General features: G+C 37.2%; 1 protein-coding gene across 14 annotated transcripts in view; it reads left to right on the forward strand.

Moving 5' to 3' along the window:
• DOCK3 (dedicator of cytokinesis 3) overlaps positions 1-17,634 on the forward strand; it is a 504,996-nt gene that overhangs the window by 285,344 nt on the left and 202,018 nt on the right. The gene's annotated exons all lie outside the window — the stretch shown is intronic.

A 17,634-nucleotide genomic window follows, 5' to 3' on the forward strand; every position in this document is an offset into this window, starting at 1 on the left:
ACTGAGATGTTGAAAGTCTGGATTTCAGAAGGGAAGTTCAGATATAACAATTTTGAATGTTGTCAGAATATATACAGTATTAAAAGGCGTTGGGTAAGATGAGCACTCCTTTCCACAAACTTGCATGCAGTGAAACCCAATGATCTGAAACCCAGTGAGACCCAGATCCTACATGGCACTTCAGGACAGCCAAGCATCAGTAGACATCGGAGAAAACCTCCCATGTGAACATTAGAGATGCAAAGATATACATAAAAAAGAAATTTTGAAAAAAGACAACTCAGCGGAAGAAAATGGTGATTGCTATCTTTAAAAAGAAATGAGGAAATGTCCAAAAAGCAGAGTGGAACAATATAAGGAGCTCTAGAAAATTACAAATGCAATAATTGGAATAAACTTGGTATAAAGACTGAGACATCTAGGGAAAACTGGAACAAGGAAGTAGGGCAGGGGCTACCAGTATCAACCATCTGTTGGGAGCATCCATGGCTCCCAGTAGCCTGCTTTGCGTATGATCACAGCAGCTAAGGACCTCAACAACCCTGTGGACACTGCAGACCCCCTCAGCTTTTATCACTGGGGGACTCATCATGAACCTCAGCAGACTGATCCACAGAAGACCCCAGCATATTTTCCCAGTGAAGAAACCAAAGACCAGCACAGCCACCAGAGAACGCCTGCAGATTTTGCCATTTAGGTTTTCACCCCACAGGTATTTACATTCATAGATGCCAGCCACCTGCTCCTTCCATATCACTTGCCATAGCATGAAATATGCAACAAACAAAAGCCTTAGCCTCTGTGGTTGTGCACGTGTTAAGACACCAGTCTATGCGTGTGCTCACAAATAGCCCTTGCAGCTGTGCATCTCCACTCCACCAACCTGATTCCCAACACTGGCCCTCATTGCCATGCATACACTTGCAGGGATCCCATGTAGCTACAGGAGTAAACGCCAGTAGTCAAGGCCCCCACAGCTGCTTGTGGCCCAGATCTAGCCTTGACTTTTGTTGCTGGCCTTTAACCCTGTGTCACCTAAAGCTAGTCCCTATAGCTGTGCACCTATACATGGCCAGCCCAACTCCTATCCCTGCCTCCACTACCACACATTGTATTCAGGGTTAGCCTATACAACTTCATGAATGTGTGCTGACAGCCAGGACCACTGCAGTTGCTAATGCATCAGCACTTGGCACCAGCCCTTGCTATTACTTGTATCTGCAGCTACCCCCTACCACTACACAGGCACCTGAAGCTGGACCCTGAAGCCACACCACTGGCTCTGGCCACCACTGATGCCTGCCATCATCTCTAGCCACTGGATGTAGAAAACCACTGAGGACCCCAACATACCTTACAGCCATAGTAGACTCTCCACAGCTTTCTCCAGGGATCACATATTTGTTGATGTTGTGGACCCATGTAGCCTCAGCCAACAAGACATGTGCTCTGGGCCCCAGAGCTGCCAGTGCCCTGCCCTGGGCACCCTGCACCATTAGACCCAGATTCACAGCTCCAGCATGCTCCTACCCCAAGATGAAGGTCTTTTCTTACAGGAGTCAATCCAACACAAAGACTACAGGGATCACAAAGAATCAGGGAAACATGATACCACAAAAGGAACACAGTAAATTTTCAGTAACTGGCTCCAGAGAAATGGAGATACCCAGATCACCTGACAAAGAATTCAAAATAATTGTTCTAAAGGTGCTCTGAGAAGTACAAGAGAACATCAATAAACAATTCAACACAATCAGAAAAACAATACAAGAACAAAACAAGAAATTCAACCATAAAAAAATGGAAACGTAAAAAAGAACCAAACATAAATTTTGGAACTGAAAATACAGTGACTGAACTGAAGAATTAAGTAGAGAGCTTCAATATTAGACTAGACCAAGCAGGGAAAAAAAAATCAATGAACTTAAAGACACATGAATCAATTAGAATTCCCTAGCGGCTCAGGGGGTTAAGGATCTGGCTTTGTCACTGCTGTGGTTTGGGTTACTGTTGTGGCACAGGTTTGATCCCTGGCCCTGGAACTTCTGCATGTCATGGGCATGGCCAAAAAACCAAAAAGACAGATGAACCAAAATTTTCCAGTCAAAGGAGAAGAAAGTAAAAAAGATGAAGAAACCCTGTGGTATTTAAAGAATACTTTTGAGAGATGCATTCTACAAATTATTAGAGAACTGGGAAGAGAAGAGAAGCAAAAGGGGCAGAAAGCTTTTTTGAAGCAATATTGCTTGAGAACTTGCCAAATCTGGGGAGAGATTTGGACATCAAGTTCTTGAAGGTCATAGGTCCCCAAACAATTTCAACCCACAGAGATTTTCTCTGAGATATTATAATAAAACTATCAAACATTAAAAACAGAAAAGACAAATATCATATGATATATGTGGAATCTAAAAAAATGATACAAATGAACTTATAAAACTAAAGTAGACTCACAGACATAGAAAACAAACTTATGGTTACCAAAGGAGAAAAGAGGGGGATAAGGTAGAAGTTTGGAATTAGCAGATACACAGTACTATATATAAAATAAACAAGGACACACTATATAGCACAGGGAACTATATTTAACATCTTAGAATAACCTATAATGGAACAGAGTCTATACACACACACATATGTTATGTATGCATAACTAAATCACTTTGCTGTATACCTGAAACTAACACAACATTGTAAATCAAATACAATTTTTTAAAAAAAGAGAGAGAAAAAAATAATCAAAAACAGAGAATCGTGAAAGTGGTGAGAAAAAAGACATTTGTCACTTACAAGAAACCCTCATACAGCTATGATTAGATTTCCTAACAGACACTTTGCAGGCTAGGAGAAAGTGGGATGATGCATTCAAAGGGCCAAAAGAAAAAAGCTGCCAACCAAGAATACTTTACCCAGTAAAGTTGTCCTTAAGAAATGGAGGACATATGAAGGCTTTCCCAGGCAAACAAAAGCTGAAGCAATTCATCACTGCTGTATCTGCCATGTAAGAAATGCTGAAAGTTTCAGTTCTTCAAGCTGAAATGAAATGATGCTAATTATGGTATGAAAGCATATGAAGATATAAAACACCATGATAAAGTCTATAGTCAAATTAAGAATTTAGAATGCCCCAGTACTGTAATGTGGTAGTATATAACTTGAGTATAAAGGTTAAAGGACAGAAAAATTTTAAATAATTATGGATATAATATAATGGATACACAATACAGAAAATGTAAATTGTGACATCAGAAATATAAAGTAGTGGAAATTGAGTAAAATGATAGAGATTTTATGTGGGATTGAAGTTAAGTTGTAATATCTATAGCTATAAAATGTTTTTGTAAGTCTTGTATGACCAGGAAGCAAAATCCTGCAGTAGAAACATGCAAGATAAAGAAAAAGGAATCAAAGCACACCACTAAGGAAAGTCATCAGTTCACAAAGAAAGGTAGCAAGAGAGGAGAAAAGGATCAAAAGAACTACGAAAAGAGCTAGAAAACAATTTAAAAAAATTTTTGGCTTCACCCACAGTATATGAAAGTTCCTAGGCCAGAGATGGAATCCAAGCCAGAACTATGACCTATCGCACAGCTGCAGAAATGCCAGATCCTTAACCCACTGCACCAGGCTGGGGATCGTACCGGCACTTCCACTGAGATTAGCTGAATCATTAACCTACTGTGCCACAGCAGGAATTCCTAGAAAACAATTTTTAAAATAGCAATTTGTTGTTGTTGTTGTTTTTTAGGACCGCACCCCCAGCATATGGAAGTTCCCAGGCAGGGGTTGAATGTGAACTACAGCTGCTGGCCTGTACCACAGCCACAGCCACATGGGATCTGAGCTGCATCTGCAACCTATACCACAGCTTATGGCAACACTGGATCCCCAACCCACTGAGCAAGGCCAGGAATAAAACCTGCATCCCCATAGATACTAGTTGGATTTGTTTCTACTGTGCCACAACAGGAACTCCTAAAGTGCAATAGTAAATTATTACCTATCAATAATTACTTTAAATATAAGTGGATAAATTCTCAACCAAAAGACATAGGGTGGCTGAATGGATATTTTAAAAAGATCCAAGAATATTCTACTTAAAACAGACTTATTTTAGTTTTGAGGACTGGCTTCATTACTAATAGGCTGAAAGCAAAGGAATATAAGAAGATAATCTCAGATGGGAACGAATAGCAGTGGTGTCTATTTTTATATCACACAAAATAGATTTTAATAAAAAAAACTGTAGCAAGAAACAAAAGAGGTGATTTTATAATGATAGAGGGGTCAGTTCATAAAGAGTATATGATAACTATAAATATATACATACTCAACTTCAGAGCACCTAAGAACAGAGAGCAAATGTTAACAGAACTGAAGTGAGAAATAGACAACAATACAACAATATTAGATGTGCTCTATACCCCACTTTCAGCAAGTGATAGATCTTTCAGACATAAAATCAATGAGGACGTATTGGACTTGAACTGTACCTAGTACCAAATGGACCTAACAGATATATTCAAAATATTCTGTCCAATAAAAGCAGAGTACACATTTGTCCCAAGAGTACCTGAAACAGTCTTCAGGATAGATTTATATATTAGGCCACAAAATAAGTCTTAACAAATATAAGAGGTTTGAAATCATAGGTAATATCTTTTCTGACTATAATGATTTGAAACTAGAAATCAATAACAGGGAGTTCCCGTCGTGGTGCAGTGGTTAATGAATCTGACTAGGAACCATGAGGTTGCGGGTTCGGTCCCTGCCCTTGCTCAGTGGGTTAACGATCCGGCGTTGCCGTGAGCTGTGGTGTAGGTTGCAGATGCGGCTCGGATCCTGCGTTGCTGTGGCTCTGGCGTAGGCCAGTGGCTACAGCTCCGATTCGACCCCTAGCCTGGGAACCTCCATATGCCCTGGGTGTGGCCCAAAGAAATAGCAAAAAGACAAAAAAAAAAAAAAAAAAAAAAAAAAAAAAAGAAAAAAAGAAAAAGAAAACCTGGAAAATTTATAAATATGTGACAGTTAAGCAACATACGCCTGATCAACCAGTAGGTCTAAGAAGAAGTCAGGAGGGAAATTTTAAGTATATCCTGGGATTAGCAAAAATGGAAACACCACATACTAAAACTTAGGTATGGGAGTTCCTATTGTGGCTCAGTGAGTTAAAAATTCAGCATAGTGTCTGTGAGGTTGTGGGTTCAATCCCTGGCCTCAGCGAGTTAAGGACCTGACATTGCCACAAGCAGTGGCATAGGTTGCAGATGCAACTCAGGTCTGGTGTTGCTGTGGCTGGGGCATAAGCCAGCTGCAGCTTTGATTCAACTCCTCGCCCAGGAACTTCCATATGCCACAGGTGCAGCCCTAAAATAAATAAATAAATAAATAAATAAAACTTAGGGATTCAGCAAAAGCAATTCTAGAAGAAAAGTTTATAGTGATGAATGCCTACGTTAAGAATAAAGATCGGGAGTTCCATTTGTGGATCTGTGGTTAACGAACCTGACTAGGATCCATGAGAATCTGTTTCAATCCCTGGCCTTGCTCAGTGGGTTAAGGATCTGGCATTGCCATGAGCTGTGGTGTAGGTCTCAGACTCGGCTCAGATCCTGAATTGCAGTGGCTGTGGTGTAGACTGGTAGCTATTGCTTCAATTCAGCCCCTTGCCTGCGAACTTCCACATGCCACAGGGGTGGCCCTAAAAAGCAAAAAAGAAAAAAGAAAGATCTCAAATAACCGAACCTTATACTTCAAAGAACTAGGAAAAGAACAAACTCATCCCAAAGTTAGCAGAAGGAAGGAGATAACAAAGATCAGAATGAGAATAAATGAAATAATAGAAAAGCAGTAGAAAAGATCAGCGAAACTTAAGTTTTTTTTTTTTTTTGAAAAGATAAACTGGCAAACTTTTAGCTAGAATTAGTGAGAAAAAAAGAAGACTCAGTTAAATAAATTATAAATGAAAGAAGGCACATTATAGATAATACAACACAAATACAAATGACCATAAGAGACTGCTATGAATAAATGTACACCAACAAATTGGACAACCTAGATAGAAACATGAAACCTACTAAGACTAAATTATGAAGAAATGGGAAAACTGAACAGACAGTAATGGGTAAATAGATTGAATCAGTAAATTAAAACTTCCCAACAAGGAAAAGCTCAGGACCACAAGGCTTCATTACTAAATTTTATCAAATGTTTTAGAAGAGTGAATGCTAAAAACAAAAACCATCATTACCCTGATACCAAAGCTAGGTACTAAGGATACTACAGAAAAGAAGGCCAGTATCCCAGAGAAATATAGATACAGAAATTTTCAGTGAAATGCTAACAAACCAAATTCAACAGTAATCAAGTCAGATTTATTTCAAGGATGAAGGAATGGCTCAGCATCTGCAAATCAAAGTAACATGCCACATTGACAAAATAAAGAATAAAAACAATATGATTAATAATCTATAATGGAAAAGAGTCTGAAGAAAGCTTATGTATATATGTATAATTGAATCACTTTGCTATATACCTGAAACTAACACAACATTGTAAATCAACTATACCTGAATTTTAAAATTATGTGATCATCTCAAATACGTGCAGAAAGAGCAACTGGCAAAATTTAAACATCTTTTTATGATTAAAAACTTGTAATAAAGAGATCATAGAAGAAGAACACCTTATGAAGCCATATATGACCAGCACACAGCTAACATCGTATTCAATGAAAGGTTGAAAACTTTTCCTCTAATATCAAAAACAAGACCAGAGTGCCCACTCTCACCATTCCTATTCAACATAGTACTAGAAGTCGTAACCAGAGCTACTAGGCAAGAAAAAGAAAGAAAATCCATTCAAATGAGAAATAAAGAGGTAAACTGTCACTATTTGCAGATGCCGTGATCTTACATATGGAAAATCTATGTATAAGGCGATACCAAAAAACTGTTAGAATTAATAAATTCAGTAAAGTTTCAGAATATGAAATCAACATACGTAAATCATTTGCAAAGATCAGAATACACTATCAACTACCTGAAAACAAAGCAAACAATCCCATTCACAATAGCATCAAATATAATAAAATACTTGGGAATTCTCATGTTAAGGATCCGGTGTTGTCACTGGAGCGGCTCAGGTCACTGCTGTGGTGCAGGTTTGATCCCTGGTCCAGGAACTTCTGCCTGCTGCGAGTGTGGCAAAAAAAAAAGAAAATACTTAGAAATTTAACCAAGGAGTGAAAGATATGTACTGAGAACTATAAGACATTGGTGAAAGAAATTAAAGAAGACAAAAATAAATGGAAAATTCTCCTATGGTGAAGAATTGGAAGAATTAATATTGTTATAATAGCCATACTACTGAAAGTCATCTACAGATTTGGTGCGAAATTCCAGTGGGGTTTTCCACAGAAATAGCATGACCAATCCTAACATTTGTATGGAACCACATCAGACCCTGAATAGCAAAAGCAATCTTGAGAAAGAACAAAGTTTAGAGACATCACACTTCCTAATTTCAAACTGTATTACACATTTGCAGTAACTTAAAACATCATGGTACTGGAATAAAATAGACTCATGGACCAGTAGAACAGAATCAAGATCCCAGAAATAAACCCACATATATATAGTCAAGTAGTATTTTAACAAGGGAGCCAATAATATTCAATGGGGAAAGAATGGTCTCTTTGATAAATGTTAGGAAAACTGGATATTCTTATGCGTAAGAATGAAATTGTACTCCTGTCTTACAGCACACTCAAAAATTAATTCCAAATGAATTAAGGACTTAAGTGTTAGACCTGAAACCATAAATCTCATATAAGGAAACATATGAGAAAACCTGCTTGACCTTGGTGTTGGCAATGGTCTTTTGGTATGAAATCAAGAACACAAAAACAAGAGCAGAAATTAGCAAGTGGGACTGTATCATAAAAAAGCTTATGTAAAGCAAAATATGCAATCAACAAAATGAAAATTCTACCTGCAGAATAGGAGAAAATATTCACAAACTATATATTTTTTAAATATTAAATATGTATTTTAAATATATATTTTAAAAATATGTATGATATATGTAATATATAATATATATAATAAAGTTAATATCCAAAATACATAAGGAACTCTTAAAACTCAATAGCCAAAAAAAAAGTAATCTGGGTTTTTAAATGGGCAAAAGGATTTCCCACTTTAGTGCAATGGAATTGGCAATGTCTCTACAGCAACAGGATGCAGGTTTGATCTCTGACCTGGCACAGTGGGTTAAAGGATCGTTGCCACAGTTGCAGTATAGGTCACAACTGTAGTTGGATCTGACCCCTGGCCCAGAACGTCCAAATGTCACAGGGTGGCCAAAATAAATTAATAGGCAAAAGATCTGACTTTTTTCTGGAGAATATATATATATATATACATAAAACGGTATTTGCTGTCACTAATTATCAAATGCAAATCAAAACCACAGTGAGGAGTTCCTTTTGTGGCTTAGCAGGTTAAGAACCTAACGTAGTGTCCATGAGGATGTGGGTTCAATCCCTGGCCTTGCTCAGTGGGTTAAGGATCTAGCATTGCCACATGCTGTGGCATAGGTCACAGATGTGGCTTGAGTCCAGCATGACTATGGCTGTGGCATGGGCCAGCAGCTCCAGCTCTGATTTGACCCCTACCCCGGGAACTTCCATATGCCACAGCTATGGCCATAAAAAGAAAAAAAAAAAAAAAAAAAAAAACGCAATGAGATATTACCTCACACCTGTTAGATATTACCTCACACTTGTTTGTCTGTCATCAAATGAATGCTGTCAAGGATGTAGAGAAAAGAAAACTCTTGTAGTGGAAATGTAAATTTGTATAGCCACTATGAAAAACAGTATGAAGGTTCCTCAAAAAAAAAAAAAAAAAAAGAACTAACATATGATTGAGCAAGCCCACTTCTGGGTATATATCCAAAGGAATTGAAATCAAGATCTCAGAGAGATAGTTGTGTTGCCAAAACTAAGCCTTGGTCCACCAGTGTCAAATGGAAACATGGAGACAGGGTTTGGGGTGAAGGAGAAAAAGATAACTTTTATTGCTTTGCCAGACAAAGGAGGCCACAGTAGGCTAATGCTTTAAAGACTGTGCCCCTCCACCCCCGCCATTGGGAAGAACTTTGGGGAATTTTATAGTAAAAAGGAGAAAGATGAGATTCTGGATAAGAATCAGGGTTGAGGGTAAATATGCATTCTTCTTTCTTAGGGAGATTCTTATTCATCAAAGCTCACATAAGGAGATCTCTGCATGATCATGACTGTGGTCTTCTGGATTATTGCCTAGAATAACAATACTTGCAAAAAGGACATTGATCAGGGATTAGAACAAACTAGCAAAGTTCCTAAAGAATATCATGTGCTAATAATCTTTAACCCAAAGGCAGTTGTGTTCAGGGTCCCCAATCTTTAGCTTATGGGGTGATTGTGTTTAGGGTGCAATTAAGCCAGGGAGGACAAGGAAGGACTCTAAGCTGTTCAATTTTAAAATAATCATATCTAAAAGAAACATAAGGAGTATAACTTTTCTCTTAGGTGTATAAGATACCTACATCATTATGTGTATCCCTTGAGAGGGAGCCAGGACCCTGCCCCAAGTCTATACTATTGTTTCTTGACTGTTCCTCCCTTGTCTTTGCATTCCCTTCCTTCCATGATCAGCAACTGTTTGAACCTGACCCTTGGAACTCAGGGAAGGCTATGAAGGCTGAAGTCAGCCCATTTCCTAAAAATAGGAAATGGGGGATACAGAAAGGCTTTTGTGCCCAGGAGCCCCTCAGGGCCCTGCTCTATTACAGCTGTACTCCTATGTTAATTGAAGCATTATTCGCAATAGCCAAGACCCAGAAACAACCTAAGTGTCCATTGATGGATAAATGGGTAAAGAAAATGTGTTGTGTGTTTGCATATGACGTGATATTATACCTAGACAATCCTAAAGACACTACCAGAAAACTGTTAAGAGTTCATCAATAAATCCTAAAGACACTACCGTAAAACTGTTAAGAGTGAAGTTGTAGGACACAAAATTAATACACAGACATCGATTGCATTTCTGTATGCTTACAATGAAATATCAGAAAGAGAAATTAGGAAAACTATCCAATTTACCATCACATCAAAAGAATAAAATACATAGGAATAAACCCATCTAAAGAGACAGAAGGTCTGTATTTTGAAAACTATAAGTCGCTTGTGAAAGAAATCAAAGATGACACAAACAGATGAAGAGATATACCATGCTCTTGGATTGGGAGAATCAGTATTGGTGCTGGCACAAAAACAAACACAGATCAATGGAACAGGGTAGAAAGCCCAGAAGCACCTATGGTCACCTAATCTATGACAAAAGAGGCAAGAACATACAGTGGAGGAAAGATAGTCTCTTCAGTAAGTGGTGTTGGGAAAACTGAACAGCTATATGTAAAAGAATGAAATTAGAATATTCTCTAACACCATACAAAAACATAAATTCAAAATGGACTAAAGGCCTAAATGTAAGGCCAGGTACTATACAACTCTTAGAGGAAAAAAATAGGCAGAGCCTTTTTAACTTAATCACAGTAACATTTTGTTTGATCCATCCCCTAGAATAATGAAAATAAAAACAAAAACCAATGGAACCTAATTAAATGCTAAGGCTTTTGAACAGCAAAGGAAACCATTAAACAATGAAAGGGCAACCCACAGAATGGGAGAAAATCTTTGCAAAGAATGCAACTGACATAGGCCAGAATATACCAGCAACTGATACAACTCAACAACAATAAAAAAAAAAAAATTGAAAAATGGACAGAAAACCTAAATAGACAAAGAAAACATACAGATGGCCATAGGCACATGAAAAAAGGCTCAACATCACTAATTATCAGAGAAATTCAAATCAAAATTACAGTGAGGTACCTCCTCATACTTGTCAGAATGGCCGTCATTAACAAGTCTACAAATGGCAGAGCTTCCATGCCTACCCACTTGCACCTCTCACAAACATCGTACCTTAATAAATCTATTTCTTGCCTATCAAAAAAAAAAAAAAAAAAAAACAAGTCTACAAATAGCAAACTCTAGAGAGGGTGTGAAGAAAAGGAAACCCTCCTTCACTGTTGGTGGGAATATAAATTTGTAGAACCACTGTGTAAAATAGTATGGAGGTGCCTCAGAAAACTAAATACATAACTACCATATTATCCAGCAGTACTTCTGGCACATATCCTGGGCATATATCCAAAAAAAAACCCTATAATTCAAACAGATACACACTATACTAACGATGAAAGATCAGAAAGAGAAATTAGGGAAGCAATCCGGTTCACTATCGCATCCAAAAGTATAAAATACCTAGGAATAAACTTACCTAAAGAGACAAAAGACCTGCTCTCTGAAAACTATAAGACACTGGTGAAACCAAAGATGACACAAGTAGATGGAAAGATATATCATGCTCGTGGATTGGAAGAGTCAGTATTATCAAAATGACTACACTACCCAAGGCAATCTATAGATTCAATGCAATCCCTATCAAATTACCAAGGACATTTTTCACAGAATTCAAACAATATATTTTAAAGTTTGTTTGGAAGCACAAAAGACCCAGAATAGGCAAAGACATCTTGAAAAAGAAAAATGGAGCTGGAGGAATCAGGCTCTCTGACTTCAGACTTTACTACAAAGCTACAGTCATCAAATCCATATGGTACTGGCACGAAGACAGAAATATAGATCAGTGGAACAGGATGGAAAGCCCAGAATTAAACCCACACACCTAGTCAACTAATCTATGACAAAGGAGGCAAGAATATACAATGGAGAAAAGACAGACCCTTCAATAAGTGGTGCTAGGAATACTGGACAGCCACATGGAAAAGAATGAAATTAGGTCATTCCCTAACACCATACACAAAAATAAACTCCAAATGGATTAAAGACCTAGATATAAGACCAGGCACTATAAAACTCTTAGAGGAAAACATAGGCCCAACACTCTCGGACATAAACAACAGCCACATCTTCTCAGATCCATCTCTTAGGGTAATGACAGTAAAAAAAAAAAAAAAACCACACATGGGACCTAATTAAACTTAAAAATTTCTGCACAGCAAAGGAAACCCTAAACAACACGAAAAGACAACCCAAAGAATGGGAGAAAATCTTTCCAAATGAATCGACTGACAAGGGAGTAATCACCAAAATTTACAAACACCTTCTGCAGCTCCATACCAAAAAAACAAACAACCCCATCAAAAAATAGGCAGAAGGTCTAAACAGACAATTCCCCAAAGAATACATGCAGATGGCCATAAAACACATGTAAGGATGTTCAACATCACTCATCATTAGAGAAATGCAAATCAAAACCACTATGAGGTACCACCTTACACCAGCCAGAATGGCCATCATCAAAAAGTCTACAAACAATAAGTGCTGGAGAGGGTGTGGAGAAAAAGGAACCCTATTACACTGTTGGTGGCATGGTAAATTGGTGCAACCGCAGTGGAAAACAGTATGGAGATTCCTCAGAAAACTAAAAAGAGAACTCCCATTTGATGCAGCAATCCCACTCCTGTGCATCTATCCAAAGAAAACCATGACTCGCAAAGACACATGTACTCCGATGTTCATTGCAGCACTATTTACAATAGCCAAGACATGGAAACAACCTAAATGTCCATCAACAGAGGACTGGATCAGGAAGAGGTGGTACATATACACAATGGAATATTACTCAGCCATTAAAAGTAACAATATACCAGCATTTTTTGCAACATGAATGGACTTAGAAATTATCATGCTAAGTGAAGTTAGTCAGACAATGAGACACCAACATCAAATGCTTTCACTGACATGTGGAATCTGAAAAAAAGGACAGACTGAACTTCTTTGCAGAACAGATACTGACTCACAGACTTTGAAAAACTTATGGTTTCCAAAGGAGACAGTTTGGGGGGTTGGGGGATGCGCTGGGGTTGTGGGGTGGAAATGCTATAAAATTGGATTGTGATGATCATTGTACAACTATAGATGTAATAAATTCATTGAGTAATTTTTAAAAAGACCCCAAAAAACCACAAAAAGATACATGCACCCCTATGTTCATTACAACACATTTGCAACAGCCAAATCTAACATATAGAAAATGAGCCTATCTACAGAAAATAAATTCATAGGTTTGGAGAACAGACTTGTGGTTGCTGAGGGGAAGGGGGAGGAAGTAGGATGAACTGGGAGTTTGGGGTTAGTAGATGCAAACTGTTGCCTTTGGAGTGGATAAGCAATGAGATCCTGCTGTATAGCACAGGAAGCTATATCCAGACACTTGAATATAGATGGAACATGATGGAGGATAATGTGAAAAAAAGAATGTATATATGTGTGTATGTGTCTGTCTGTCTGCTCACTTTGCTGTATAGTAGAAATTGACAGAACATTGTAAATCAACTGTAATATAAAAAAATTAAAATATTTAAAAAATTTTAAAAATCAGACCAAATAAAATAAAATATGGCACAAATGAATCTATCTGCAAAAGAAACAAATGCAGGGACATAGAGAACAGTCTTGTGGCTCTCAAGGGGGTAGGGGGAGGGAGTAGGATGGACTGGGAATTTGGGGTTGGTACTTGCCAACTATTATATTTAGAATGGATAAGCAATGATGTGCTGCTGTATAGAGCAGGGAACTGTATCCAGTCTCTTGGGATAGACCATAGTGTTTGTATGACTGGGTCACTATGCTGTACAGCAGAAATCATTGCAACACTGTAAATCAGCTATACTCTAATTTTTAAAAAAAGAAAGTAAGAAAATAAAATGATGAATTAAAAAAAGAATGAAAGTTGGCACAGAAATCTGATGTTTTGTTTTCTTTTTAACACAGAACCTAATGTATGATAGACCAAATAAATACATGATGAATGAATACATTCTCTCTCTCTCTCTCTCTCTCTCTCTCTCACACACACACACACACACACACACACACACACACACACACACACACGAAAATGTGATGTGTATGTACTATGGCGTTACCATTCAGCCACAATAAAGAAGGAAATCCTGACATTTGCGACATGGATGAACCTTGAGAATATTATGTTAGGTGAAATAAGTCAGACAGAGAATGACAAATACTTTATGATCTCACATATGGAGTCTAAAAATGCTGAACTCAAACAGAGTAGATTGGTGGTTGCCAGGGGCTGGGGAGTTGGGGAAATGAGATATTGGTCAAAGGATACAAATTTCCAGTTATAAGAGCATTATATTCTGGGGATCTAGTGTATAGAATGGTGATTGTTGTTAATAATAAAGTATTACATACTTGAAAGTTATGAAAGGAGTAGATCTTGAGTTTTCTCACCATACTGATAACAAGAACAAAAAGGTGATTATGTTAGGTGAAGAATGTATCAACTAACCTTATTGTGGTATTCATTTTGTAATTTGTACATATATCTGATCATCACATTGTACACCTTAAATTTATACAATGTTATATGCCAAGTATATCTCAATAAAGCTTTAAAAAATTTTTCCCAGAATGTAGATATCAGTATCCAGATTGAAAAAGCCCAACAAGTATTTATCACTCAGTGGTGACATTTCAGCTCATGAAAGCTGAAAGCTTCCAGAGAGAAAAATAGATCCTCTACTAAAGGATTTGTTGTAAGAATAGCATTTTTCTTCCTAATATCAATATTGAAAACTAGAAAATAATAAACAGTTGTCTTTAAAATTCTGAAAGAAAATAAAATTCATCTCAAATTCTATATTTACTCAACCACATTATCCATCAAGTAGGAAAGTAGACTACAGAGAATTTTGGTAACTCAGAATCTAAAATCAAATCAAGCATTTCTCTTTGATCTTTTTTCAGGAAATAACTGAGAAATAAATTGTTTCCTTAAAATGAAGGAGTAAATGAAAAGATGCTGATTTGTACTGTCCAGGAAAGGAATTCTGACTCAAATGGGAGGGGCAGAGAGGGGCAGAGAATTATTAGGTTAACATCGGTGGAAAGGCTCAGGATGATAGTATGAAAGTCCTGGAGAGTGAAAGTCTAGGTTAAAGCTGAAGGGAAGCCAGGAGGGATATGCTACTGAAAGGTATTTTATAGAGCTGTTGGAGGGTGTAGGAAAAGACCTTATAATTCACATAAAACTGTATCTCCAATACAAAATCAGAAAGTAGTAGAAAGAAGGAAGTTTAAAGAAGTACACTACTTGGCTCAGCAAACTATGTTTAAAAGTTATAACACTTTAGGAATTCTCTTGTGGTGCAGAGGGTTAGGGATCTGGTGGTGTTACTGCAGCGGCTCAGCTTGCTGCTGTGGCACAAGTTTGATATCTGGCCCAGGAATTTCCATATGCCAGGGGTGTAGCCAAAAAAAAAAGTTATAGTACTATAAACAAGTTTTATTCAAACTTGTGAGCTATCAGGAAGATAGATGAAGGGAAATGGATATGAACAACTGCAGAAATCCTCAGATACCATAATAAGAAGCCAATAGATAAATCTCAAATTGGATTTTAAAAAGGAGCAGTGTATATGTGATATTTCAAAATATTTGATAAATTCTAGGAAAAAATGGTAAAGACTTGAAATTATTTATCTCTGGGAAGAGGACGGGTGGAACAGAGGACTGATAATTTATTGCAATCCTTTATTTAGTGTTATTTAACATTTAATTAATGTCTTTTATTAAAGCATAGTTGATTTACAATGTTGTGCCAATTGCTGCTGTACAGCAAAGTAACTCAGTCATACAAGTAATGTTTTTAGTAGATCAATGTTTATGCTTCTATTTCTGGATTTAAATCAGTTGATTAGATTATTTTCTAACAAGCATCATCATCATCATCATCATCATCATCATCATCATTATTATTATTATTACTGCTTTCTAGGGCTACACCTTCGGCATATGGAAGTTCCCAGGCTAGGGGTTGAATTGGAACTGTAGCCGCCAGCCCATGCCACAGCCACAGCAACACCAAATCTGAGCCACGTCTGTGACTACACCACATCTTGTGGCAACGCTGGATCCTTAACCCACTGAGCGAGGCCAGAGATCAAACCTGCATCCTCATGTATCCTAGTCGGGTTTGTTACTGCTGAGCCACAACAGGAACTCCCCAAACATCATTTCATGGGATCCTGACCAGGTAAGCCTTAATTTCCTTTTAAGACTCACAGTACCTAACACAATTCCCAACATAAATAACAAGCAATTAATTGTTATTCAGTTGAATGGCATGTCTAAAGCTACCACAGTTTTTTTCCCATATGGATAGACCTTTTTGAACTAAATGGACTAGAGACTTCAAAGGATTAAAAATGACCTCTCTGTGGGGTAAAATTTAGCAGAGGCAATAATGTAGTACGTGCATTTCTTAATTAATTTACATTTTTGATGTATGTTGCTAAATGTTTACAATTTGAAGATGATTAAGATAGGTACTTTGTTCCCTAGGAGGAAAAAGTCTAGAGTTGGGTAGCAAACATAGGAACACAGTACATTATAGCTCTAATTCAGGTGATAATGGCATTAAAGAGGAAAGTACCAACTGGCCACCTGAAGGCTGCCTGACAAGTTTTTCCTTATAGTGCCGTGAAAGATGTTCCAAAATGCCAGTTCTGATGCAGTTCTCTGGCTACCTATGTGGGGTGTTTTCAGTTTAGGTTGAAAGTTCTTTCCAAATTTGATGCCTCTGAAGTCTAGAATGTTGTTTGTTATTGTCAACCAGGATGATTTGCCCTGAAATTAGCTGTAAACTCCCATATATAGTTAAATTGAACATTTATGTTTAAGATTGGTAGACATTTTTAAGAGTCAGTGAATTTACTTGAGAAGAATGACTTTGTGTAGCCTCTAAAAATAAAAAAAAATGAAAAGAGTTTTAAGCCAGTAACTTCCCCAGTGGGATATAGGTTAGTAAACCATAGAAAGTTTTTTTTTTGAAAGCCTGATTTTAAAAGTTTTTTTATAACCTATTTTATATGTAAAGTTTTCTTTTATACATAAGCATTCTTTGTGATGATTTCCCCACCTGGTGGAGATCTCTTTTTATTATGTTGAATATGAATTATGGGACTATATAGTCCCACGGATGAACATTAATGGTCAATACAATTAGCTAATATGGTTAATAATGCACATGAATATTAAATAACTAGCAAATATATCTAATGAGATGCATTTAAAGTAATATTCAATTATACTTCAGTTTTATTTAGGGTTAAATGTGTGTATTTTTTTAAGGAATGAAATCATTCTGTTCAGCAACCATTTTTACCCATGTGACATGGAACAGTTCACCTACTGTCTCACAAACTCTAGGGGCCAAAAGGAAGCAAGATAGAAACTCTCATTGTCGAGTCTGCCAAGAGCAGGGACTGAATATTTGTGAACTGACCTTTCTTCTTGGCCAGGGTTTCTTTCTAAATGTGACCGCCTTTTATGTTACTAATTATAAGGAAGAATACCAATAATAATAAGAATACTAGTTATAGATGACAGTGATCAACCACTTACACTGGGTACTATGCTGTGTTAATCTGCACAAAACCCTGTGAGGTTCAGTGCAAAATGTTATT

The sequence above is a fragment of the Sus scrofa genome, chromosome 13, assembly GCF_000003025.6.
Source record: "Sus scrofa isolate TJ Tabasco breed Duroc chromosome 13, Sscrofa11.1, whole genome shotgun sequence".
In the NCBI taxonomy this organism is placed as follows: Eukaryota; Metazoa; Chordata; class Mammalia; order Artiodactyla; family Suidae; genus Sus; species Sus scrofa.